At 42.8% G+C, this 26,693-nt stretch overlaps 1 protein-coding gene across 2 annotated transcripts in view; it reads left to right on the forward strand.

Moving 5' to 3' along the window:
* The window catches only part of ZNF423 (zinc finger protein 423), a 442,417-nt gene that overhangs the window by 311,113 nt on the left and 104,611 nt on the right, over positions 1-26,693 (forward strand). The window lies entirely within an intron of this gene.

The raw sequence follows: 26,693 nt of genomic DNA on the forward strand, positions 1-26,693 counted from the left end.
TCTGTAAGGTGTATGACCAGATTTTAATATATAGTAAACATACAATCTTGCACATAGATATTTGATATACAGTTGCTGATTAAATTTTAGTTTGTATTCAGGGTCATTTTCTTATACTTGCACATGTAGTGATACATTAGGTATAATCTAATGTGGTAAAACCCCATAGTATGTCTATTGTCCCATGCATGAGCACTTCCAGAGTCTAGATGTTCCTTAAAGACACACTGTCACCAACATAAAATGTGCTGATAAAAGCACAGAAAAATCAAGTATTTTAAATGCTTACTTGCAGTGTTTTCCCTTTCCATAACTATCCACTTGCAATGTACCTTTGAACTTGCTAGAAAATGTGACTACTTCAGGAATCTACTCTCTAGCAAAACCCCTCACTCCCTGCTCATCCATAGCTCCTTTTCTGGGAGTGTCCAATTACTCTCTTTGCTGGTCCAACTCCTTCACCCTTCCCTTTACCTCTGAATATAACCTTCTGTGTAGCTGCCAGGAAAAATGTAAACATCCTTGTAATAGAAATAAGCATGGCAGGTCCTCATTATTGAGAGCTCTGGGGTTAAAAAGACCCCAGATCTCTTATTTACCCTTAAAGGCAATTAAAAAAAAAATTACCTTTTAGCTTTCAGTAGCTTTAAGATAACATAAATCCTCGGGCTTATCAGCCCAAGGACTGGAAGTGACGTCAGAGGTTGCTCTGGTCCTCCAAGGGCATAGAGCCCTTAACCTCCGACTATCTGGCTAGCCACTGGCCGCACCGGATTGGTTCCGGGCTTACTGACGGCTCCCGGGGGGCACCTTTCCCGCTGACCTATATAAGCGATCTCATGGTAAATTTGTCGCTGGTATCACTTTTATTGGAAAGCCGTTTGCCTAATGATAAAAAAAGATACTGGGCTATGGCAGCTAGCTGCTACCATAACAACAGTATTTAACATCATATTAATGACGTACATTTACAGTTGGGTGGTCAGCAAGTTGGTTATGTTAGCCAGTGAAATAATTGGGAATCCGTTTCCATGGTGTAGCACCTAATTGCAATAGTATTTTTTTTTTTTTTTTAGAAAAAAAGCACTCAAAACAGAAGCTGCAGGAACATACATACATACATACATACAAATATATACCCGGTGTATATATATATATATATATATATATATATATATATATATATATTTCAGCTTGCTTTTGAATTTTGTTTGCAACGTTATCCTCTGGGTTTATATTGACCTAAAAACATAAATAACATATCTCTCTACTACTATATAGGTTTATGCTTCATCTCTGTCTGATACTATTCTGCTGGAAATAACGACTTTTGTTTCTTATGAGTCTCAAAGTTTCTCTTGGAGCCCTGGCTTTCACATGACATAAATTGATCACTTAAGTGGGTCCAGTCCAGCATAAGTTGTTTTCTTGTAACCTGCTGCCCTACAGTATCTTCATCTCTGTTCATCCTAATGACTTAATATCTTTGTGTTGTAATTGTGAGGGTGGGAATGAACAAATCTCAGGTGACCTTTGACATTTGGCCACTGAGGAACATGACAGTATCCAAATATAGCAAATGTGAAAATGATAGAAAAGGAGCAAAAGCCTATGATAAATGTGCTCTGGTCTGCCCCAGTGACACAGATGGAGATGAACTGAGGTGGGATCACAATCAAACCAATTACGGAGTGGAGAGAACTAGTCTTGATGTTCCTCAGTGAACCACAAAGGTCTGAGTAACATGCAGGCTCTGATGTTCCGCACAGAAGACTGATGAATTTGTAGGTGAATTCTTCAAGAAGGCCCTTAGGAAATCTTTATTACTAAGGCTATAGTCAGATTTACCAATCTTTAATCAGATTGAGAAGTTTGCTGTTTCTGCCGTCACTGGTCAGAACTGGATGTAGTGTCTAGAGACTGTGTATGGATCCTTGTTTTTTTTTTTTTATTGTGAAGTTGTTTTAATTAAACACTATCTCCATTTTTATCAGAAGCAGAAAGGCAAAAATTGCACAGGCTACTGACAATGACTGATAATTTTAATCTCTGGACATACTTTAACCTCAAATTATTAGCATCTTTGTAGCAATATAGTAAAAGCCCACACTCTTAGATTTTTAGATAATTACATTTTCATGGTACTCTGCAACAGTCTGTGTATGAAGACAAATGTTTTAAAATATTACTACCAGCAAAATATTGATCCGGCAGGTTGGATTAGATTAGAACACATATTGGGCTTTTACTGCTGTTTGCCTCCGTTAAAGATATTCACCCTCTTTGTTTGTGCTGTTCACCATTATCACTGAAAGTGAAAGTAAAAGAAAATCTCACATATTGGGTTGTGCCCAGAAAAGTAATAGAGGGGAAATCTTTCAATGGGGGTGTGCTGACAAAATGAGCAACCTTGCAGAATGTACAACCTGCGCCGCATCCTGTGACGTGGAATCAGCTGGAGCTCCAAATCGCACGCACTGAACAGGAGCAGCGCGTCATACATTCCTTCAGTGGCTGACGTCAGTGTACAGAGGAATTTACCTGACAAAATGCTCGACCGACTACTGCACATGCGTACAGGCGGAAATCAACTAACACTTATGAAATTTACGTTGTTAAGGCCATCTTGGTACACCTTACACTCCACCTCAGCACACCTACAGTAAGCAGGGGGCCTAGCGGACATCTTGCTACACCAAACCCCGTTTTGAATTAGAAAACTAATTTCAGCAATAACGTGAGCTTATCTACATAAATATATATTTATGTAGATAAACTCACACAATTTTTTTAATTACTTTGCTAATTCAAAATGGGGTTCAGTGTAGCAAGATGTCCGCTGGCCCGCCTGCTTACTGTAGGTGTGATGAGATTGAGTGTAAGGTGTACCAAGATGGGGTTAAGAACATACATTTTCGTAAGTGTTAGTTGATTTCCACCATGAGCATGCACAGTAGTCAGTTAAGCATTTTATCAGGCAAATTCCTCTGTACACTGTCGTCAGCCACTGAAGGGATGTATGACACGCTGTGCCTGCACAGTGCATGTGATTTTGAGCTCCAGCTGATTCCACGTCACAGGATGTGACACAGGTTGTACATTCTGCCATGTTGGTCATTTTGTCACAACAGGGGGCACTAGTTCTAGTGACCTGGGGGGGTCCCAAAGGATTCCCTAAATTTGCAGGGATTTCCTCTCACTTCCTGTTTGGCTATGGGACAGGAAGTGAAGGTAAATCTCCCCAATGGGACACAGATGGCCAAAAAAAAAAAACTGACAGGGGTCATAACCCTCCCTTACGCTATCCAAAATGAAAGAAAATTAAAAAGTTTTGTCTTTAGTTCTACTTTAAATAATATCTTAAGAAATAAAGAATAGCAAGGCTTTACTGTATATTGATGATACAATCTGTGGGTACACCATGACCTGTATTAAATTTTAAGTAGCATTTTAGTGTGAGTGCGGTTCAGAAAAACATATGTATTAATACTTACAGCATTAATCATGAATGAGGCTTAAAAAGGAACTGAACTTTGAGGATGGGTGAACACTATTGCCAAATGCAGCTCGCAGCAATGGTCCGGTGCGTCCCTGTTCTCCTTTACAGGGACGAATCAGGCCGAATTTTTGCCTGAATTTGGCCCTGAAACAAAGCCAAAGACACACAGAACTCCTGTGCAAGCCGTCTCCATAGAGCCAGTCACAATCTCCTGTGGAAACCCACATCCAATTTGCAGTGTAAACCCAGCCTAAAACCCTAAAAAGGCAGTCAAAAAAATAATAATAATGATTGGTCATCATTTTTCCCTGTGCTTTCATAACAGCTGATCTTTCTCCAATACTGACTTACCATGCTTTGTTTTGTACTGTATCTCTGTGTGAAAGTAGCCATCTTGGTTGAGGCAGGGTTTTGCTTCATCATGTCAGGGCCTCTAGCAAGGAAAGCTGAGCAGCACAACTTTCCAAATCCCCTGATCTTCGCAGTTAGAACAGTAGCGGCCGGTGGAATTTTTTTTTTTGGGGGGGGGTGGTGGGTGGTGGCAAACAGCATGAAAAACCCCCCTGGTCGGTAGCACTTACCCCATCACCGGCGGCTTCCCCGCGCACTCCACGGATCATCACGGCGATGGCGGCTTCTGTTTCCGCCCTCCTCCTTGGCGGCCAATCAGAAGTCTTCTCTTTTCGACTAATCAGGAAAACGGGTCTCACACTCACTTCTGATTGGCCGGATTGAGGATCAGTGTTTCAACAGCGAATATTAATTCGCTGTTGTAACACACCTGGGTGGGATCGGAGCGCATTCTCTGCGACCCAAGCCCACCCTATTTTGAAGCCTATTAAAGCCTCTGGCTCTAATCAGGTGGTTAAAAAAAACCCCGGCCGCTGTAATTCATGCGCCCGGTGTCCTGAAAGGGGCCGGACGCATGAATAGGGGGTGGCCGTGGTGGCTGTGGATAGATGCATGCCATTGCATATAGAGGGTGGTGTGGAGAGAGGGGGCGGAGCCTGGGCGCCCCTAATGGACGGCCGCCACTGACTTAGAAATAACAGAGCCTTAATCTGGCCATACACTCATGGATAATTTTGTTAAACCTGGCCGGGCTGAACAGAAATGCTGAACGCCTCCATCCATACTAACCAGTGCAGATGGACAAATCCACGGCTGTAGCTATAGCATTCTGGCTGCTGGCTGTCAAAATACCCAAGGAGTGCCTGCATTTGATTGGATGCAGATACTGTTCGGCCAAGAGTCCATCTGACTCCTTTAATTTTTTAAACAAAGTGTATCTGGCAGGAGGGTTCTGACAGGGGCCACCCATGGACCAACTTCATCAGGAAATGGCTTAAATGGCAGAAATTCACGTTAAATTCATATTACAGATATACAGCTATGAGGCTATAGGTACAGATGGACGTGCTCTAGGCATACTCACATACTAAGAAGTGCACAGCCGTTTTTAAAATTTGTAGATGTTCCCAATAGCAAATCTTCACTTTTTGAGTTCATTTCCACTATAAAACACAGAAAACCTGGTTACTGTTTGTTGTTATTTTATATATTTTTTTTTTTATAATCGAATCATGCTTTAATCAAGCACATGTTTACATGTATGTTTGGTATTGTTCAACAGATCCTTGGACTTAACTCTCTGTAAAATGTTAGGCAGTGTAATGTTCGCCTAGCTGCAAACAGTTACATAAGCATTAGCTCCACTGCTTTATAGTAGCAGCAGAGTCATTATTTTCAGATTTACAAGCATTAAATATTTTAATTTAATGCCTTGGCTCTCTTGTAATTCATCCACTTAATTATATGATAATTAGTCAAATGAAAGACATACAGCTGCTGCTGTTATTTATTCTTCTAGGAAGCTTTTGTTTCAGAGCTTGCCTTTCACTTTTTTTTTGAATGAGATGCAAAACCATAGATGCATGATAAGTATACAATATTTGCCAGTGAGGTATATCACATTTATTGTAGCTTTTCAAGACAGAACCTTATTGGCTGTAAGCCTAAGGCTACCTGTGAGATCTTAATCACGTATTGTAGTAAAAGACATACCTCCTTGTTGACAGTGGTTTAATTTCCTATACATTGATTTCAAAAGAAAGCACTTGTCAGCACTCTGAACGTTATTACCTGACCAACCAATCTTGAAGAAAGAATTGATCAACCAAAATGTATTTTCCCTGCACCTCAGATTTTTTTAAATAACGCTAGTAACAGAGGTGTCTGTTCAGTCCATGAGCAAACATGCATGGTCGCATGCCTGGGACTGTACTACTACACATAAATTATCCCACATACAGTATATGCATAACTCCAACCTTTAAAACATGGACACCTTATGGCACACGTACAACAATATACACCAATCAGCCATAACTTTATGACCACCCACCTAATATTGACTAGGCCCCCTTTGGATGCCAAAACAGCCCTGACCCATCAAGATGTGGACTCCACTACACATCGGAAGGCATACTGGGGTATCTGATGCAGAGCCATCAGCAGCAGATCTTTTAAGTCCTGTAAGTTGTGAGGTGGGGCCTCCATGGAATTGGACTTGTTTTTCCAGCACATCCCACAGATGCTTGATTGGATTGAGATCTAGAGAATTTGGAGGCAATTCAGCACCACAAACTTGTACTTCTCAGACCATTCTTGAACCATTTTTGCACTGTGGCAGGGTGTATTATCCTGCTGAAAGTGGTCACTGCCATCAGTAAATACGATTTCCATGAAGGGGTGTACTTGGTCAGCAACAATGTTTAGAAAGGCAGACATGCCAAGTAACATCCACATGAATGGCAGGGCCCATGGTTTCCCAGCAGAACATCTGCCTCCGCAGGCTTGCCATCTTCCAATACTGGTGCCATCTCTTCCCCAAGTAAGCAACACACATGCATTCAGCTATCCTCATGATGATCATCATACTAGGCCACATTCTTCTATTGCTCAGTGGTCCAGTTCTGATGCTCACATGGAGGTGCTTTTGACTACTGCATTATTATTTTTGTGTTCATGCATGCAACTCCGACTCAGTGAAGTATTGATAGCAAAGCTGGTCTAGTATAAAAAAGCCAATCTAATTTCCTGTTCATTCTTTATAATCTTATGACCAGATCTATCCATTTTTTAATGGCCTTATTTGATATTAAAATAGCAGTGCTTTAGCACCGCTGACAGCTAAATGTAAAAAAATGTCGGCAATAAAAAATTAGGAAAATAAATGGTGTGGGGTCCCCCCCCAAAATCCATACCAGACCCTTATCTGAGCATGCAGTGAACCATACCAGGCCAGATGCCCTCAACATGGTGTGGGTGCTTTGGGGCGGGGGGTGGGGGGGGGCTGTTCAGAGCCATGTTGATGGGGACAAGGGCCATTTCTCCATAACCCAGGCCAGTGGTTGTGGGGGTCTGCGGGCGGGGGACTTATTGGAATCTGGATTCCCCCCTCCCCTCCATGTGAGTATGGGGTACATATTCATTCACCAAAAAAAAGCGTAGTATAAAAAGACAGTAGGTGGTTTTTGACAAGTTCTTTATTTAAAAAAAAAATGCCCTTCGATGTAGATCCATCATTAATTACAATGCCCGCCCGCCACCACTGCCGACCCAAAGAAGAAAAATAAGCTCTGCTCTCGCCGTCTGACAGCTCTGCCGCTTCCTGCTGCTAGATAAACTAAAGGTGACATCACCAGGTGGCCCGCCCCCTGCCCCAAAGCACCCCCCCATGTTGAGAGCATGTGGCCTGGTATGGTTCAGGAGGGGGGCACTCGCACAGCTGATGACTTATTGGTTAAGGACGTGGCGCCTGCTCGCTTCTTGGCAATCATGACAGTTTCTGGTTATTAAGGATGCCAGCGGCCACCCACTCCTTAACAACCAGTTATTTACAGTCTGTGTTAAGTAAACCGGCTTCCGCCAGCGGTAATTTTTACCGCAGGTTTTTACTACTAAAATACCGCATGACTTCATAAAATAACTCATGCAGTATTTTAGTAGCAATTTTTCTTGAATGCCAAAAAACTTTTTGCAAAACGCTGTTCGGTATCTTTCCGCATATTCAGATGCGGTAAGATACCGCTATGTGAATGGAGCCCACGGTCTCTAGCAGACCCACTTAAATTTTTCACTCTTTGTTATATTGCAACCATTTGCTAAAATCATTTAAAGTGGTGTTCCGGCTGAAATTATACTTTTACAATAAAAATACCCCTATAATACACAAGTTTAATGTATTCTAGTAAAGTTAGTCTGTAAACTAAGGTCTGTTTTGTTTATAGCAGTAGTTTGTTATTTTATAAACTTACAGCAGGCCGTGACCATCTTAAGTGTGGGCATCTGAAGCCAGACTGTATTTCTTCCTGGATCTCATCCATGCAGATCTCACACATGCTCAGTGCAGCACAAGCAGAGTAATAGGTTTCAGGTCAGGTTTCCATAGCAACGGCAGTTTCAGAGGAAATTGCCTTCCCAGAAGGCATTGCAAACAGGAAATGATGCGTTGGGCCGCGGCCAGGGAGGAGGAAGTAAGAAATGAATACAGCAGATATACAGTAGGTGCTGAGAAAAACAATAAAAAAATATCCAATTTGTTTACAGTGCACAGTTTAGTGAGGGATGCTGAAGAGTTGTAAAAGTGGGTGGAACTCCACTTTAAGTTCATTTTTTTCCTCATTAATGTACACACAGCACCCCATATTGACAGAAAAACACAGAATTGTTGACATTTTTGCAGATTTATTAAATAAGAAAAACTGAAATATCATATGGTCCTAAGTATTCAGACCCTTTGCTGTGACACTCATATATTTAACTCAGGTGCTGTCCATTTCTTCTGATCATCCTTGAGATGGTTCTACACTTTCATTTGAGTCCAGCTGTGTTTGATTATACTGATTGGACTTGATTAGGAAAGCCACACACCTGTCTATATAAGACCTTACAGCTCACAGTGCATGTCAGAGCAAATGAGAATCATGAGGTCAAAGGAACTGCCTGAAGAACTCAGAGATAGAATTGTGGCAAGGCACAGATCTGGCCAAGGTTACAAAAAAAATTTCTGCTGCACTTAAGGTTCCTAAGAGCACAGTGGCCTCCATAATCCTTAAATGGAAGATGTTTGGGATGACCAGAACCCTTCCTAGAGCTGGCCGCCCAGCCAAACTGAACTATTGGGGGAGAAGAGCCTTGGTGAGAGAGGTAAAGAAGAACCCAAAGATCACTGTGGCTGAGCTCCAAAGATGCAATCGAGAGATGGGAGAAAGTTGTAGAAAGTCAACCATCACTGCAGCCCTCCACCAGTCGGGGCTCTATGGCAGAGTGGCCCAACGAAAGCCTCTCCTCAGTGCAAGACACATGAAAACCCGCATGGAGTTTGCTAAAAAAACACCTGAAGGTCTCCAAGATGGTGAGAAATAAGATTCTTTGGTCTGATGAGACCTAGATAGAACTTTTTGGCCTTCGTTCTAAGCGGTATGTGTGGAGAAAACCAGGCACTGCTCATCACCTGTCCAATACAGTCCCAACAGTGAAGCATCAAGCTGTGGGGGTGCTGCAGGGACAGGACGACTGGTTGCAATCGAGGGAAAGATGAATGCGGCCAAGAACAGGGATATCTTGGACGAAAAACCACCTTCTCCAGAGTGCTCAGGACCTCAGACTGGGCAGAAGGCTTACCTTCCAACAAGATAATGACCCTAAGCACACAGCTAAAATAACGAAGGAGTGGCTTCAGAACAACTCCGTGTTCTTGAATGGCCCAGCCAGAGCCTTAACTTAAACCCAATTGAGCATCTCTGGAGAGACCTAAAAATGGCTGTCCACCTACGTTTACCATCCAACCTGACAGAACTGGGGAGGATCTGCAAGGAGGAACGGCAGAGGATCCCCAAATTCAAGTGTGAAAAACTTGTTGCGTCTTTCCCAAAAAGACTCATGGCTGTATTAAATCAAAAGGGTGCTTCTACTAAATACTTAGCAAAGGGTCTGAATACTTAGGACCATGTGATATTTCAGTTTTTCTTTTTTAATAAATCTGCAAAAATGTCAACAATTCTGTGTTTTTCTGTCAATATGGGGTGCTATGTGTACATTAATGAGGAAAAAAAATGAACTTAAATGATTTTAGCAAATGGTTGCAATATAACAAAGAGTGAAAAATTTAAGGGGGTCTGAATACTTTCCGTCCCCACTGTATATAATCTCTCCCCACATGTGGAGAGTGTCTTTATTAATCTGGATGGAGATTGGCGTGTAAAAGTGGCTCTTCAATAACATCTAATAGGGTGATATTTGCCAGACATGAGTGAATGGCAATAGCATCTGGTGAGCTTTATTCTTCTGGTTGTAAACCCACTTTGAAAAAAAAAAAAACTAACACCTGCAAGACAAAGGCATAATCAGCTAGTATGCATAGTATACTAACTCATTATGTAATACTCACCTGAGATTGAAGCCCTCGCTGCGGTGCCCATACACAGCACCGGCCAGCGACATCACTCCCGGGGGTTACTTCTGGTTATCGCAGCTCCAGCGCTGTGGTTGGCCGGAGCCGCGATGGCATCACTCTGGTAACTGCACACTCACTGAAGCAAACGGCACGTACGTGCCATTGCTTCAGTTTGCATGTGCCGATGACGTCGGCACATGCAAGTACAGGAGATATCCTGGGTAGCTACAGGTAAGCCTTATTATAGGCTTACCTGTAGCACAAAGTGTCTGTAATGCCGCGTACACATGAGCGGACTTTCCGGCATACTTGGTCTAGCGGACCAGAGTCCGCCAGACAATCCGACCGTGTGTAGGCTCCGGCGGACTTTTTCCCCAAAGTCCGCCGGACCTAGATTTGAAACATGTTTTAAATGTTTCCGTCGGACTCAGTTTCTGACGGAAAGTCCGCTCGTCTGTGTGCTGGTAAGACGGAAAGCCCACTCGTCTGTATGCTGGTCCAACGGACCAGATACGACGCAAGGGCAGGGTATTGCATTTCGCGCTCGCTGCAATAGGAAAAACAAATTTTCCTATTGCGGCCAGCGCGGGGCATACCAGGCCCTTAGGTCTGGTATGGATTTTAAAGGGAAGCCCCTACGCCGAAAAAACGGCATGGGGTCCCCCCTAAAATCCATACCAGACCCCGATCCGAGCACGCAGCCCGGCCGGTCAGGAAAGTGGGTGGGGACGAGCGAGCGCCCCCCCCCTCCTGAACCGTACCAGGCCGCATGCCCTCAACATGGGGGGTGGGTGCTTTGGGGGAGGGGGCGCCCTGTGGGGCCCCCCCACCCCAAAGCACCTTGTCCCCATGTTGATGAGGACAAGGGCCTCTTCCCTGGCCGTTGTTTGTCGGGGTCTGCGGGCGGGGGGCTTATCGGAATCTGGGAGCCCCCTATAATAAGAGGGCCCCCAGATCCCAGCCCCCCACCCTATGTGAATGAGTATGGGGTATATGGTACCCCTACCCATTCACCTAGGGAAAAGTGTCAATAATAAAACACACTACACAGGTTTTTAAAATAATTTATTAAACAGCTCCGGGGGGGTCTTCCTCCGGCTTTGGGGGTCTTCTTCCGGCTTCGGGGGTCTCTCCGGTTCCTCTTCTCCCGTCGTCCGTTTGGTTCTTCTCCGCTCTCTCCGGCCTCTTCTCCCGGTGTTCCAGTTCTTCGGCCGGCTCCTCCGCTGTCTTCAGGCCGCTCTTTTGCCAGCGGTGGTCCGAACTTCTGGGCTTCTTGTCTTCTTCCCTCTTCTCTTCTCCAGATGTTGACACGACGCTCTCTCCGGCTGGAATGTTCTCTGAGCGCTCCGTTGTGACTTATATAGGCGGAGACCCCGCCCCCTTTTGATGTCACAGTCCTTGGGCATGCTGGGACTGTGATGTTTTAGGGGGCGTGGTCACCGGGTGATGACCACGCCCCCTAAAACGTCACAGTCCCAGCATGCCCAGGGACTGTGACATCATAAGGGGGCTGGGTCTCCGCCTATATAAGTCACAACGGAGCGCTCAGAGAGCAGTCCAGCCGGAGAGAGCGTCGTGTCAACATCTGGAGAAGAGAAGAGGGAAGAAGACAAGAAGCCCAGAAGTCCGGACCTCCGCTGGCAAAAGAGCGGCCGAAGAACTGGAACACCGGGAGAAGAGGCCGGAGAGAGCGGAGAAGAACCAACCGGACGCCGGGAGAAGAGGAACCGGAGGGACCCCCGAAGCCGGAAGAAGACCCCCGAAGCCGGAGGAAGACCCCCCCGGAGCTGTTTAATAAATTATTTAAAAAACCTGTGTAGTGTGTTTTATTATTGACACTTTTTCTCTAGGTGAATGGGTAGGGGTACCATGTACCCCATACTCATTCACATAGGGTGGGGGGCTGGGATCTGGGGGCCCTCTTATTATAGGGGGCTCCCGGATTCCGATAAGCCCCCCGCCCGCAGACTCCGACAACCAACGGCCAGGGTTGTCGGGAAGAGGCCCTTGTCCTCATCAACATGGGGACAAGGTGCTTTGGGGGGGGGGCCCGCAGGGCCCCTCTCCCCCAAAGCACCCACCCCCCCATGTTGAGGGCATGCGGCCTGGTACGGTTCAGGGGGGGGCGCTTGCTCGTCCCCACCCCCTTTCCTGACCAGCGGGGCTGTGTGCTCGGATCGGGGTCTGGTATGGATTTTAGGGGGGACCCCACTCCGTTTTTTCGGCGATGGGGTTTCCCTTTATAATCCATACCAGACCTAAGGGTCCCGTCGTACCTGAGTCACGTTCAAAATGGATGTTCATTCTGAAAGTCCACCGGAAAGACAGGCGGACCTAGTCCAAGTCCGTCTTCCGTGTGTGGGCAAGTCCGTCCGTTTTTAAGTCCGACGCATCTGGTGGACAAAGTCCGTCGGAAAGTCTGCCGGACCAAGTATGCCAGAAAGTCCGATCGCGTGTACGCGGCATTAGGGTTTACAACCACTTTAAGGGAATGGAATTGGCACACATCACTTTGGTGAAGGATTTTGGTGGATCAACGAGATTTTGTTTCACTATTTTTTCATCACTTTAAGTTGGACTGTATTACCATATTGATTTGCATATATTGGAGCATAAATATTTTTTGGATATGTTATATGGACACTTTTTCATTATGTATGGGTGTTTTATGTTGATAATTTCACAATGTTAATATTTAGGAGTTTTGTAGATTAATTTAGTGCGCTACTGTGGAATTATTTGTCTCTCACTCTTTTTTACATTGACATTTGTTTCACCTCATTTGCATATTATCAATATAACAAGATTTTTTTAGTTACTCTTACCCTCAGCCAGTTATGAGAGACGATGAGGTAAAGCAGAAGTGGAGGGCATACACTGTAACAGTTGCAGTTAGCATAATCTTGTAACAATAAAAATTAACATGTTTTTCAAAAAACTACATTTTCAAATCAGTGTCAAGATATATAGTCGAACAACTGCCATTAGAAATCATAAAAGACTACATCCAGTCTAAAGCCTCGTACACACGATCGGATTTTCAGCAGAGAATTGTGTGATGACATACTGTTTGCTTAAAATCTGACCGTTAGTACGCTCCTTCAGACAAATGTTGGATGGCAGGCTAGTAAATTTTCAGCAGACAACGGTATGTTGTCAGATTTTCGTATTGTGTGTACACAAGTCCGTCACACAAAAGTCCAAAGTACAAACACGCATGCTCGGAATCAATGCTTAAGTGGTGTTATAGGGCGTACACACGGTCGGACTTTGTTCGGACATTCCGACAACAAAATCCTAGGATTTTTTCCGACGGATGTTGGCTCAAACTTGTCTTGCATACACACGGTCACACAAAGTTGTCGGAAAATCCGATCGTTCTGAACGTGGTGACGTAAAACACGTATGTCGGGACTATAAACAGGGCAGTGGCCAATAGCTTTCATCTCTTTATTTATTCTGAGCATGCGTGGCACTTTGTCGGTCGGATTTGTGTACACACGATCGGAATTTCCGACAACGGATTTTGTTGTCAGAAAATTTTATTTCCTGCTGTCCAACTTTGTGTGTCGGAAAATCCGATGGAAAATGTCCGATGGAGCCCACACACGGTCGGAATTTCCGACAACATGCTCCGATCGGACATTTTCCATCGGAAAATCCGACCGTGTGTACGGGGCATTAGACTGGATATCAGCATCTTCTACAGGTGGCCCTGCTCTGTTGAATGTGAAGGCACCAAAGAAAAAGTCTAACTTGTCAGTCTCATGCATAATGTTGCTTTTCAAACTACATTTTTACTGGTCATCACTGTTCTGATATTTTTTATATCTGATTTCAATCTAGCAAACAGGGATACTGCTTTTATTGCACATAAATTCCTAAGGACAGCCTTCTCTCCGAGGAGAAGCAAAGTTCTGCAAAAATGGCTAGGTAAAGTTAAACCCTACATGCAGACACATTTTCGGCTAGCTTACAGCAGCTGTGGAGTCCTGCTGATAGATTAAAAGCAGCTCCCAGTCCTAGACTGAAGCACATTAGCTCTCCTGCTGGGGACAGCTAGGGAGAGGCCTACGCAGCTGTCATTTAAGCCAAGTTTCCAACTGAAAACTAGAGGAAAAAAGGAAAGTAATAAAAATAAATAAATTACACTCAAGGAACATATCTGGCATTTAATGTTTGCGTTTAAATTTGTCTTCAGTTCTTTTTCTTGATCCTGTATAATGACAGACTTACACAAAAATTGCACTGCCAATGTATGAGATTTGTGCCTAGGAAACAGTGGTCAGGGGTGGGGATCAGAGGCCTGAAATGATTACAGCTGCTTCCCTTCTCTATGGTGGTTTCCTTTGCAGTGTAATTGACATACAAAGAAACATTGGGGATGGTTGCACTAGTGTCCGGTTTGGATTAACCTCTTGATTGCCATGAGTTCTTGAAAAGCTAGCATCAGCTATATTGTTGCCACCATTAAAACATAGCCTGCCCATGTGCCTCGACATTGCAATGTTCTGATATTACGAGGTCTTGCAATCGTCATAAAAAAACTATCGTCAAACATTAACACATGGTGAAGCAACAATGGGAAGTAACAAAGGCCAGGGTTTTATGGAGCATAGATAAATCAATTATTTATATTCTTTTGTATGTATAGAATGTAGAAAAATCAAGGCTTGCTTGATCACCTCTGTGTGATTTTTGGATGTGGAAGTTTTAGCCATGGACTGCACAGACAAAAAGTTTAAACAATGTCATACAAGCAAGAATAGTCATTATCGCAACATAATGAATTCTACATGCTGTTAACATGCAGCAGCATTGACATTCAAAAGGTATTTGACATCTGAAATCATGAAACCAGGGCCATCCATTCAAGCGTGATGGCCATTGGGTTGGGAAACCTTTGTATTCCTGTGGGCACCCAAATGGATTTTCCTGGAAGATCACTCTACCCCAAAAAAGGCTGGTTTTAAGTCACAGCTTTCAATGGAATGCAGTTGTTGGAAGTCAGACCTTCTGACTTGTGTCTATGATTAACCTAAAACTGGCCACATATGTTACAGTATGTTTGTACTATCTTCTATTTTTGGGTGATTTTGTGACTCTTACAACTTTGGCTTTGACCAATGTGAGCCTTTTGTTTGTGCGCTACAAAGTCGCTAGACACGTGCAGAACAGAAAAAATTATTTTGTTTAGTTTAGTTTCTTCATTTTCTAACTAATTCCAAATTTTCAGAATAATTAGAATTGGAATCAGTCCAAAAATTAATCGACCAATCCAAATTATGTGTGAGAAATAACTGGTTGTTAAGGTGCAGACTGGGGGGATTTTGGGGGGGACCCCACGTCATTTTTTTTTTTTTTTTTAATTTGGCATGGGGTTCCCCTTACAATCCATACCAGTCCCGAAGGGCCTGCTATGGATAGTGGAGGGGGCCCCATGCTGTTTTTTTTCTCATGTATTTTTCATTGCTAGCATTCTTTTCGAATACAAGTTGCACATATACTCTTGAGGGTTTACATTGAATTATATGGCCATCAAGTCACGTGAAAGTCAGACCAAAGTAGTGCAGGAACTTAAGTTGCACAGATATAAATGGTACGTATTGGAAAACATAGGGTGTGACTTGTCATGCGACTTTGGGGTCCAAAGTCGCATAAGTGTGAATGGGGCCGTTAACAACCTTGGCAGTATTTTATGAATATATTTTATAATTCTTCACAATGAAGCCTTAAAAATGGGTGTAAAAAGGACTAAACTGTAAATGGGGAAAACACATTTTATAAAAAATACTCCGTACAAGAAAAAAAATATTGCCTGCTTTGCAACTAGAGGTAGTTTAATGAATGTCCTTGTTCACTCCTTGCAAAAAGGGGTAAACATGTTTTTTGGAAAGAACTTCGGTGATTTCAACACTATACCTGTTAAAAAGACATTGGGGGTTATTTACTAAAGGAAAATCCACTTTGCACTGCAAGTGCACTTGGAAGTAAAATCGCTGTAGAGCCGAGGGGGACATGCAAGGAAAATAAAAAACAGCATTTTAGCTTGCACATGATTGGATGATAAAATCAGCAGAGCTTCCACTTATTTCAGATCTACCCCTTAGATTTAGAGCGACTGCACTTCCAAGTGCACTTTCAGTGCAAAGTGGATTTGCCTTTCGTAAATAACCCCCATTGAGTCTTTCATACAAAGTATGGATTAGGCTGGGTTCACACTAATGCGAATTGGATGGGGACTTCTCCACATCCAGTTCACTTGACAGGAGATTGTGACCGGCTCTCAATGGAGCCGGTTCACACATCTCTGGGGTGGCTGTGGAGCTAATTGCACAGGGGTCTTGTGCATCTTTGGCTCCATTTCAGGTCCGAATTCAGGCAAAAATTCGTGCCTGATTCGTCCCTGAAATGGAGAACAGGGATGCACCGGACCCCTGCTGTCAGCCGCATCCTTTTTAATTGTGAACCCAGCCTTAAAGTGATTTGTAAAGTTTAGATTTTTTTTATTATTATTAAATAACCGGTTTATACTTGGAATTGAACAGAGTGGCCCTGAACCTCCTCTTCTTTGATCCCCTGTTGGCCTCTTGGCTCCTCCCCTCCAACAATTGCCTCATAGAAAACCATTTTCTATGGGAGCACTTGTGTGGGGTCACTCTCGAGCATCACTGTCTGTCTGTAGACAAAGACAGCAGGACTCAGCCCCACCCCTTTGTAACTAGCTTTGATTGACAGCAGCAGGAGCCAATGGCTTTTGCTGCTCTCGGCCAAGCTTGTAAGACCAGGAAGTGAGGAGAGAGAAGACCTGCAGATGTGCACAGTACTGGATGGAATGAGGACTTAGGTAAGTTAAAGGGGAGATAGGGATGCCTAAAAATTTTTTTCTTAAAGAACTACAGCCAAAGTTCATTCTGTTTCAGCAGACAGCGGGCTAAAGCCACAGAGCCGGTCCAGGCTTGGGCAAGGTCGCGACCATATGGTACCGACTCCCCTTAGAGCCTGAGCCGCCCGCTCCCAACCCCTCCTCAGCCCAGCACTCCAGTGAGCGTAGAGGGGCAAAGCAGAGAGTTGGTGACTGACTGTCACTAGCTCTCTGCTCAGGGAGCTCTGAGAACCAAGCGATCAGTGGCGTTTGATCGCTCGGTTCTCAGTGTTAGAGCCGTGGAGGGAATTATGCTGCATCCACCTAGTAAGTAAGTATGATTTAAAAAAAAAAAATGATTCCCAAACTTCTCTTTTAATGCAAGGAATGCATTAAGGTAAACAAATATTTAAATATTCAAACTACTTTAAAGCCAAGCTATGCGCACCGTAAAAAAACATATTCACGTACTGTATCTGTAATGGTGTGTCTTCAGTTGTAGGGTGTTGAAGTTTGCTATAAATCAACTACCTTTTAGACCCCTTTCACACTGGGGCGGTGTTTAACGCTAGAAATAGCCTCTGCAAACAGCCTGAAAACTGCCTTCCATTCATTCCAGTGTGTCTTTTCACACTGGGGTGGTGCACTTGCGGGACATTCCGAAAATTCCTGCAAGCAGCATCTTTGGGGCGGGTTAGGAGAGCTGTATTTAGAATGCATTTGGAATAAATGGACAGTGCTTTCAAAGTGCCACAAAACTGGAGTTTTTAACCCTTTTTGTGGGATTAAAAGCTCCCCGCTAGCGGCCGAAAAACGGGACAAAAGAGCCACTTAAACAGTGCTAAAGCGAGTGGCGCTTTAGCGCTCACGGCTGGCGCTTTCAGTGTGAGTAGCCTTATGCCGCATACACACGAACGGAATTTCCATCAGAAAAAGTCCGATGGGAGCTTTTTATCGTATATTCTGACCGTGTGTATGCCCCATCAGACTTTTCGATCGAAAATTCAGACGGACTTAGAGAACATGTTCTATATTTTTCCGACGGAACAAATTCCTGTCGGGAAAACCGCTCGTCTGTATGCTGTACTGACGTACCAAAAATGGCGCCTTCTCTGAAGCAAGTACGAGACGTCGTACGTGTTGTCCCAGCGTACGTGTCGTACGTCACCATGTTCTTGATGGTCAGACTTTGGTGTGATCGTGTATATGCAAGACGGCTTGAGCTGAATTCCGTCGGAGAAACCTTCAGAGTTTATTCTTACGGCAAAACCGCTCGTGTGTACAGGACATTAGCCTTGTAAAGATCCACCAGTCTGTTTCCTGTGATTTCTGTTGACCATTCTCTACTAGAAGTCTCATAAGCACTACCTGACCAGTCACTGTGTGCAGCCTTGCAAGATGCAGGTGTAAGGCACAGTGTACCGAGGACAAATATATTTGTAAAGGGGATTTCTCATAGTGAGGACCAGTTGTTCACCTGAATGTCAGCTACACCACTGGTTCTCAACCTCAGTCCTCAAGTACCCCCAACAGGCCATTTTTTGTGAATTTCTCTTATGCTCCATACACACGATCAGAAATTCCGTCAGAAAAAACTTGGATGGTTTTTCCAACGAAATTCTGCTCAAGCTTGCCTTGCATACACACGGTCACACAAGTTCTCTGAACTTTCGACCGTCAAGAACGCGGTCATGTACAACACTACGACAAGCAGAGAAAATGAAGTTCAATGCTTCCGAGCATGCGTCGAATTGTTCCCGAGCGTGCGTGATTTTTTGCGCGTCCAAATTGCATACAGACCAACGCATTTTCGGATAGGAACTTTTTCCGACCGAAAAATGGAGAACCTACTCTCAATCTTTTGCTGGCTGGAATTCTGCCAGCAAAAGTCCGATGGAGCATATACACGGTCGGAATTTTTGACCACAAGCTCACATCCGACTGTTGCTGGCAGAATTTCTGATCGTGTGTACGGGGCATTAGATAAAATAGCTGCCCAAAATACCAAGCCATTGACTCTGATTTAAAACACCTGTGCAAGATAAAGGAAAACCTGCAAACATGACCTGTTGGTGGTACTTGAGGACTGAGGTTGAGAACCACTGAGTTATACCATTTGCTTAACAATATACAATTCGATTTCAGCTATTCAATTCTTACTAAGGCCTCTTTCACACTGAAAGTCACATGACAGATCGTACCCCATGATTTCCAATCAGTACCATTCATATCTGTGTGACTTCAAAGTAGTCCCTGCACTACTTTGGTTCAAATTTGATGTGACTTGAGGTCCATAGACTTGTAATTGTAAATTGTAAATAGTCATGCTGTGAAAATGATACCAAATGCATGTTGTGGTCCTTGTTTTTTTGATTAAATAAATATTATTTAAATAAGTACTGAATTTTGTAGTGGCTTACTGACTTCTGCCTTCGGTAATATGTCACAGAAAGCACTGACACTGTAAATTCCAGAAAAAAAATGCCAGTTTGTAAAGTTACAAGTAAAAAGTGCAGTAACTCATGGCAACAAACTGACAGTCGCCCTTTACTGATTGGATGCCAGTAAATTGTTTGCTGTCGTTATTGCATTTAATGCAACACCATTACTGCTTGCAGTGCCTTATTAAAAAAAGGCCCAGACACATATGCATATTTAGTTTGGGTTACAATGTTTTTTTTTTTTAATCACTCATATATTTAATGAGACCCACTAGGATTCGCTTAATAAATTTTGTTTCAATGATGTTGGTGGCAGCCATCTTTAAAAAGCCTTAAAAATATAATTTCAGACAGTTTTTTTTTTTTTTTTTACCTGCAACCTTGAAAATCACAACAAAGCATTTAATTAGTAATATATAAAACAATTTGAATGAGAAGTACATATAGTATTTTTTTATGTTAGGGGCACAGTAAGTGGTACTTCGACTTTAATCCTTTCCCCTTCAGAAAGTTCATTGGTGGGTGGTAGCATTTGGTTTTCCTGAGCTTGTGAGAATTCATACGCCTGTAATAGCACCAAAGCACGGCAGGATCCCAGTTACTAATAAAGTAATCGCCCGCTATGGAGCCCCCCTGAAGAGCACAGGTCTGAAAGGACTCAGTGGGAGAGATTCCATTCTTTCTGCTTTTCAAGTGCTCGTCCGGCCCCATGAGGCGATTGGTTCGTGTTTGCCAATGGCTGATGCAAGTGCCTGTAGGAAGGTGAAATTTTTATTATTATTATTTTTTTAATTACCTTGTTTTATGTGCTACCAGTTTAACTCTGAAATAATCAAAGAAGCAGATACAGCTTGAATTTACATAGGAAGCTTGTAGGACATTGGGAGATGTTAGATACCTTGTTAGATAAAAATGTTAGATACCTTATTGTACACTCTAGCATTAACTGTTTCCTTGCCATATTGTTACATTTAAGTTAAATTATCTAAAAATCAGACCAGGTATGTATATACTCCTATAACATGCAGAGTTAACATGCCATGTCTTTTTATACATGGGCTTAAATTTTTTTTGTGTAGGTCCACGTTAATGAATAAGTATATAGATTTATAGAAACTAGATGTAAACCTTATCTTAATGACTTTATTTTTCAAAAGCACTATTGGGTTCGTTTACTAAAACCAGAGTGCAAAATCTGGTGCAGCTCTGGATAGAAACCAATCAGCTCCCAGGTTTTTTTGTCAAAGCTTCATTGAACAAGCTGAAGTTAGAAGCTGATTGGCTACTAGGCAAGGCTGCACCAGAGTTTGCACTCTTCAGTTTTATTAAATCAACCCCAATGTATAAATGCTTTTAAAAAAAACTGCTTGTTTCCTTTTTTCCATCTATTGTTGCATTTCAGTGCTGACGATTTTCTGCAGCCTATTTACAGCCATTTAGTATCTATATGCAGCTTTTCTGAACCATGCCTGCATAGCTCCCAACTGTCCCTGATTTCGAGGGTCTGTCCCTGATTTGGAGCAGTGTCCCTCTGTCTCTCTTTCCCCCTCATTTGTCCCTCATTTTGGTCTGATCTATATAGTTGTGTATAAAATCCACTTTTTATCTTTCAAAGTGTTTCTCAGTGCTTAACCTTTCATCCAAATTCTAAATAGCTGCATTTGTAAATTGTAAAAGCCAATATAAAGGAATGGTAGTGGTAAAAAAAAAGCCCTTGTGTGTTTAATTTTTTTGGTTAATTCTCCTTTAAGGGGGTGTGGCATGGGGTGTGTCATATGCCTACATGGATGCTGGTGGATGTCTCTCATTCCGATCTCAAAATGTTGGGAGATATGTGTCTGTGTAATGTGTATTGAAAGAGTCTCTTTATATGGGGAGAATTTGTTAGTTTGCTGTACTGGGCAAAATTAATCATTGTAGGTAGTTTTCAACAGAAGGCCATTTGTGTTAAAAGTAAAAGAAAAAGGAGTAACCATCCAGTTATATTTAAAATTTCATTTTCATGTGCACATTACAAAGTGAAAGCAAGACTAGGCTGCTAGATTGCTGCACCTGCAGTTTTTCAGTTTCTTGTTGTTCTTAAACATACAGCTAAGGATTTGTAGGGTCAAGTGCCCACAAAATATGTTAAATGCAGGAATTCATAGGTACTTACAAGTCTGATGCTGATCCATCGTACATTGATGAATACAGTGTTACTTAGGCACTGTGGGTTTTCAATCCAGTTTGTATATTCTGTTTATTTTAATATAACTTCCACGGGTAGACTTGGTGTATTTTGATTGTCTAAAGGCCTCGGGCCTTGTTCACGTGGGCGGCAGTCTCTACTGCAGTGGACCACTTTTCAGAAGGAGGTTGGGCAGTGACCTCCAGGCGTTCAGAAGGCAATACTTCCACCTCTTGAATGCTTGTTTTTTTTTTTTTTTTTTTATATCCTAAGTGAGAATTTACATAGAACTACCACAGTGCAACCATGTGCCGAGTACTTAGTCCTATTCACCTGAGTGATCACATTTGGCAGGTGACTCTGCTCATGCTTTATAATATTTTCTGAAGAAAATCAATTTGCTTTGTGTTCTACCGTATATTGCATTCTCAAAGCAAAAGTAAACCCTAACTAAATTACATATAATATGTTAAAGCACGGTGTATCATACTGTCAATTGCCATTTTTTTACACATCCTTTACAGTGCTATTTCTCAAAGTGATGGTGACAACAGTGGACCATACTGTACTTGGGTATTGTGTATTGAAACAGCCACTTGTAGTCTCCATTTAAAACCTATGGGACAACCCAGGAGCATAACTGGGAGACAGGGACAGAGCGCTGTAACGCTGTCATAGGAAGCGCCTGAACACACACCTTCTTATAATAGCGAATGATTTGAGATTTAAATGATTTTGTTTACATGTACAGTACTTTAATCTGCCCACCATGTTTCCTGGGCTTTTTCTGAGTCTGCCTCCTAGTTGGATCTTCAAATGTGTCCAGAGGAGCGCATAGTGAAAAATTCATCTCACTTAAAGGACTTTTTGAAACATTGAATGGTTAAGAGCATCAGATACAGCCATCTTACAAAGGGGTTCCTTGTGTCACTGTCAGAGCGGTAGCAGCCTAGGACCAGAACGGGGTCCAACTACACTAGATTTCCTTTAGAGATTTTCTTCATATAAGGAGGAATCATGTTAGGGTAGACCCATAAGAACCAGTTTTTTACTTCTATTGGTCCAGTGCTATCACATACATATCAGGCATCCTGCTAGTAGAAGGGATTGAAGGCAGAGGAAAATAGCATTACAAAACAGGAAGTGGGATTGACTAGGGAGTGCCATTTGTACAGCAAGTCACTGCCTTTTTCAGAGAGTTGATTGTCCTGATATACACAGAGGGAAACAGAAGATGGCTCAGGTCTTCTGAACTAGGATTCTAGATCAAATGACGACAGCAGTCATAGAGCTCCTGGGGTCCTGCTGCTGTACTAGCACACTACCTGTGATGCACATACATGCAGCTATGCATTAGTGAACATTATTTTCCTAGCGGTTTTGCAATAAGTACATATATTATTTATAAGGCTACATTTTTTAATTATGGGCACAGGAAAAAGTTAGTTCTTGTTTATGCCTTTCTTCCTTTGTGCCACAACAACCATCAGTATTTAAAGAGACCACATCAATGATTCGCATGACTGCAGTGAGCAGAATCAAGAGTACCATCTTTGTAGAAATCTCAGAGCGACATCTCCTTGTGGAAACAAAGCTGCTGATCCAGAACTCTACAACACTTAATCTAGATCTCAGAAATTGTCATATTTCTCCAAGAAGTTTAATGTATTTTTCTGTTATTCTTATAATCAAGAGGTAAAAGTGCCATCCTCTCCTGGATCCAGTCCTAGAAGGACAATATTGCTTATGATTGTGCTTTTTGATCAGATGTTTCTGCTGTGCACTGTATATTTGTTGTGTTCTGTCAAGCATGTCTTATATTTATGAGGCCTGACAAATAAGGCCCTTTTGTATTGCGGTGCATACATTTTGTTGTGTGACGGGTCTCCAATGTGCCATTCCCAGTTGAACAACGTTATGGAATATGTTGACGATTTATAAATAAAGGATAGTAATAAATAGCCCTCTGCTGTAAGCATGCTTGGCAGAATTGCTGCAGGTTTCCATCAGGCTATTGTTCTCTTATTCCTTCACACTTGGTTTGCACACTGCAGAGCACCTAGGGAATGCCAGCAGTTGTAATATACATGAAAAGAGACCTCGCTCTATTTTCCTTGAGGTCTCTCGATGAGCAGGACGGACCTCAGAGGCCCCACGGTGGAGCAGGAGCTGCATTCATATTCCTCTCCAGCTCCACACATGTGATCGCATGTAGCCCAGACGTGACAGTAAAGCCTTTTGATTTCACGGGGAGGCCGTCATCCAGCTGAGAGAGGGGAGGGAACAGAGCCCAAACTCGACTTCATACTGTGGCAAGTTTGAAATCCCAGCCCTACCACCGAGCTGGCTGATTGGAATAGTGGGAAATTCTGCCTGGGAATGTCTCTGCTGCAGTTGGAACTTAGTGTTCAGTGTCAGAGAGGCCGGAGGAGCGTGGTGAAGCAATTGCAAAACATTGGTAGTCAGCAAGTACCTGATAATACTGTTGTTTAATGGCTTTTTCAAGGTCAAAGAATTTCTTTCCATTAAATTCCACATTCAAGCACATTACAGTTGATGATTGCTATACTGCTTTGGTACTTTACTAAAATCACTGTTGCTACAATTTACTATACAATAATTCACTCATATAAAACTTAAAAATAATTCCCAAATAGTAACTGTGCTTAAAAAACATGTTAATGTTTTAGGAGGCGTGAGACCAGGTTCAGTACTCTTCTAAATCTGGACTGCAATCCAGGCCCCTAGCGGGAATTTCTTCCCCTACCACTGGCAAAACCATGACAGCCTAGCTATACTGAAAGCCAAGCTACATGTGTAACCAGGCTGCTAATTCTCCATTCTTTCCAACAGAAAGTCCACTAGAGAGCATAAGACATAGTGGATGTACTCTGGATCATCTGCAGTTGAACTATTTTACACCAAGGCCTAACATTCTTGTCCCGAGTTACACAAACACATGCAATATATTTTATACCATATCAGCCAAACCTTAAATCTTTCATCCTGTGAGAGTTTGCATTTGCAATGTTATATTGTTTTATATGGATGAGCATGGCTTCTCAATATATCTTAAGCCCCATACACACTATCAGATTTTCTGCTGATTTTTGTCTTTTTTACCAAAACCATGTAGTGCAAGGGCCTGCCTGATTGCATACAAATTGAAACTTCTAATTTTTTACCTCATATTATATGGTTTTGGTAAATTTGAAGGAAAAAAATCAGCAGAAAATCTGATAGTGTGTATGGGGCTTAACTGTTTAGCAAAAGCAGATCTACTGCATAATATACCTTACCAAAGGTTCAGTGTTTGTCAGTCCTTCCACTGGCTTATGTTCGCCCAATAAATACAGTTCAAAATACTAACGACAACATACAAAGCCATCCTCAACTCTGCCCTGAGCTACATCAACAACCTCATCTCGCAATTTCCAAACTGTCCTCTTCACTCCTCAAAAGACCTCTTTCTCCCTACCTCCCTCGTCACCTCCTCCAATGATCACCTCCAGGATTTCAACAGAGCCTTCCCCTCCTCTGGAATTCCCTACAGTAATCTTCCTGGCTATCTTCTACTCTGTTCTGTAGGTGGTCCCTAAACATGTGTTTCTTTTGGGAAGCCTATCCTATCTCAATATCCTTTACCTTATAAACTGTACTTTAATTTCTCTGTCAGCTCATATCAGTCATTACCTTTGTATCACTTACCACTACCTTTTCTATTGTAAACTTTTACAAGCAGGGCCCTTCTAACCTTCTTCTATTGAATGTTGTTGTAACTGTACTTTCTCCATCTATATTGTAAAGTGCTGCACAAACTGTTGCTGCTATATAAATCTTGTTTAATATTAATAAAGTTAAATAAATCCTGTGTATTTTTTTGAATTTTAGAAAAAAGTATTAAAGCTTTCCAGAGTAGTCACAATAATGAAATGAAAGAAGTTCCTCGTAGTATAATTATTAATATTATTATACGCGATTTATACAGCGCCAACAGTTTACGCAGCGCTTTACAATGTATGAGGGGGACAACACAATTACAGTACAGTTCAATACAAAAGGTACAGGAGGGCCCTGCTCGTAGAGCTTACATTCTAAAGGGAAGGGGTGGTGGTACAAAAGGTAATAGCTGCAGAGAATGATTTGATGGGGTGGCTTGGGGATAGTTGTTATGTGGGTGTGGGATAGGCTTCCCTGAATAAATGAGTTTTCAGGGATCTCCTAAAGATGGAGAGGGTAGAGGCTGATTGGACATACTGGGGCAGGGAGTTCCAGAGGATGTGAGAGGCTGTGGAGAAGTCCTTGAAGGCGAGAATGGGAGGAGGTAACAAGGGAGCTAGAGAGCAGGAGGTCCTCGGAGGAGCGGAGGGGACGATTTGGGCGATATCTGCAGATGAGGTTGGTGATGTAGATGGGGGCAATGTTGTGAATGGCCTTGTATGTTATGGTTAGCATTTTGAATTTTACACGGTGGGGTAGGGGAAGCCAGTGAAGAGATTGGCAGAGAGGGGCGGCAGTCACGGATCGATTAGTGAGGTGTATTAGTCTAACAGCAGCATTCATAATAGACTGAAAGGGGGATAGCCTGCTTAAGGGTAGGCCATTAAGGAGAGAGTTGCAGGAAGGGTCGAATTCTGGAGATGTTGCGGAGGTTAAGGCGGCAGGATTTAGCCAGTGATTGGATATGGGGGCTGAAGGAGAGGTCAGAGTCAAGGATTACACCCAGGACCCTGGCAAGAGGATCAAGTACGTCTAGGGAGGATGACAACGTGGTGTTGTAGATGGAAGTGGTTAAGTCTGGGCAGGACAAGGGTGCAATTTTGTCATAAAGGCCATCAGTAGCAGAGTGAAGAAGGGAAGGGTTGAGATTGCGAAGGTTCCTGCGGGGTAGTGGTTTGTGAGTTGGCAGCATGGGATGTAGGAGACAAGGAGAGTGTGAAACTGATAAGGTTGTGATCAGAGAGAGGAAAGGGTATGTTAGAGAGATTGCAGGGAGTGCAGCAATGGGAGAATACGAGGTTGAGAGTGTTGCCGTTGGAGTGAGTGGTGGTTTGTGTCCATTGTGTTAAAAGAGGTTAAAAGAGGAGGTTAGGTTGAGTAGTTTAGAAGTGGTAGCAGTATTAACATTGATTGGAATGTTAAAGTCACTTAGGATGATGGCAGGCGCTTCAGATGAGAGAAAATAGGGTAGCCATGCAGAGAAGTCATCCAGAAAGCGTGACACTGGTCCAGGAGGCCAATAAATGACTGCGACCCTCAGA

Source organism: Aquarana catesbeiana, linkage group LG11 (assembly GCF_042186555.1).
Source record: "Aquarana catesbeiana isolate 2022-GZ linkage group LG11, ASM4218655v1, whole genome shotgun sequence".
Taxonomy (NCBI): domain Eukaryota; kingdom Metazoa; phylum Chordata; class Amphibia; order Anura; family Ranidae; genus Aquarana; species Aquarana catesbeiana.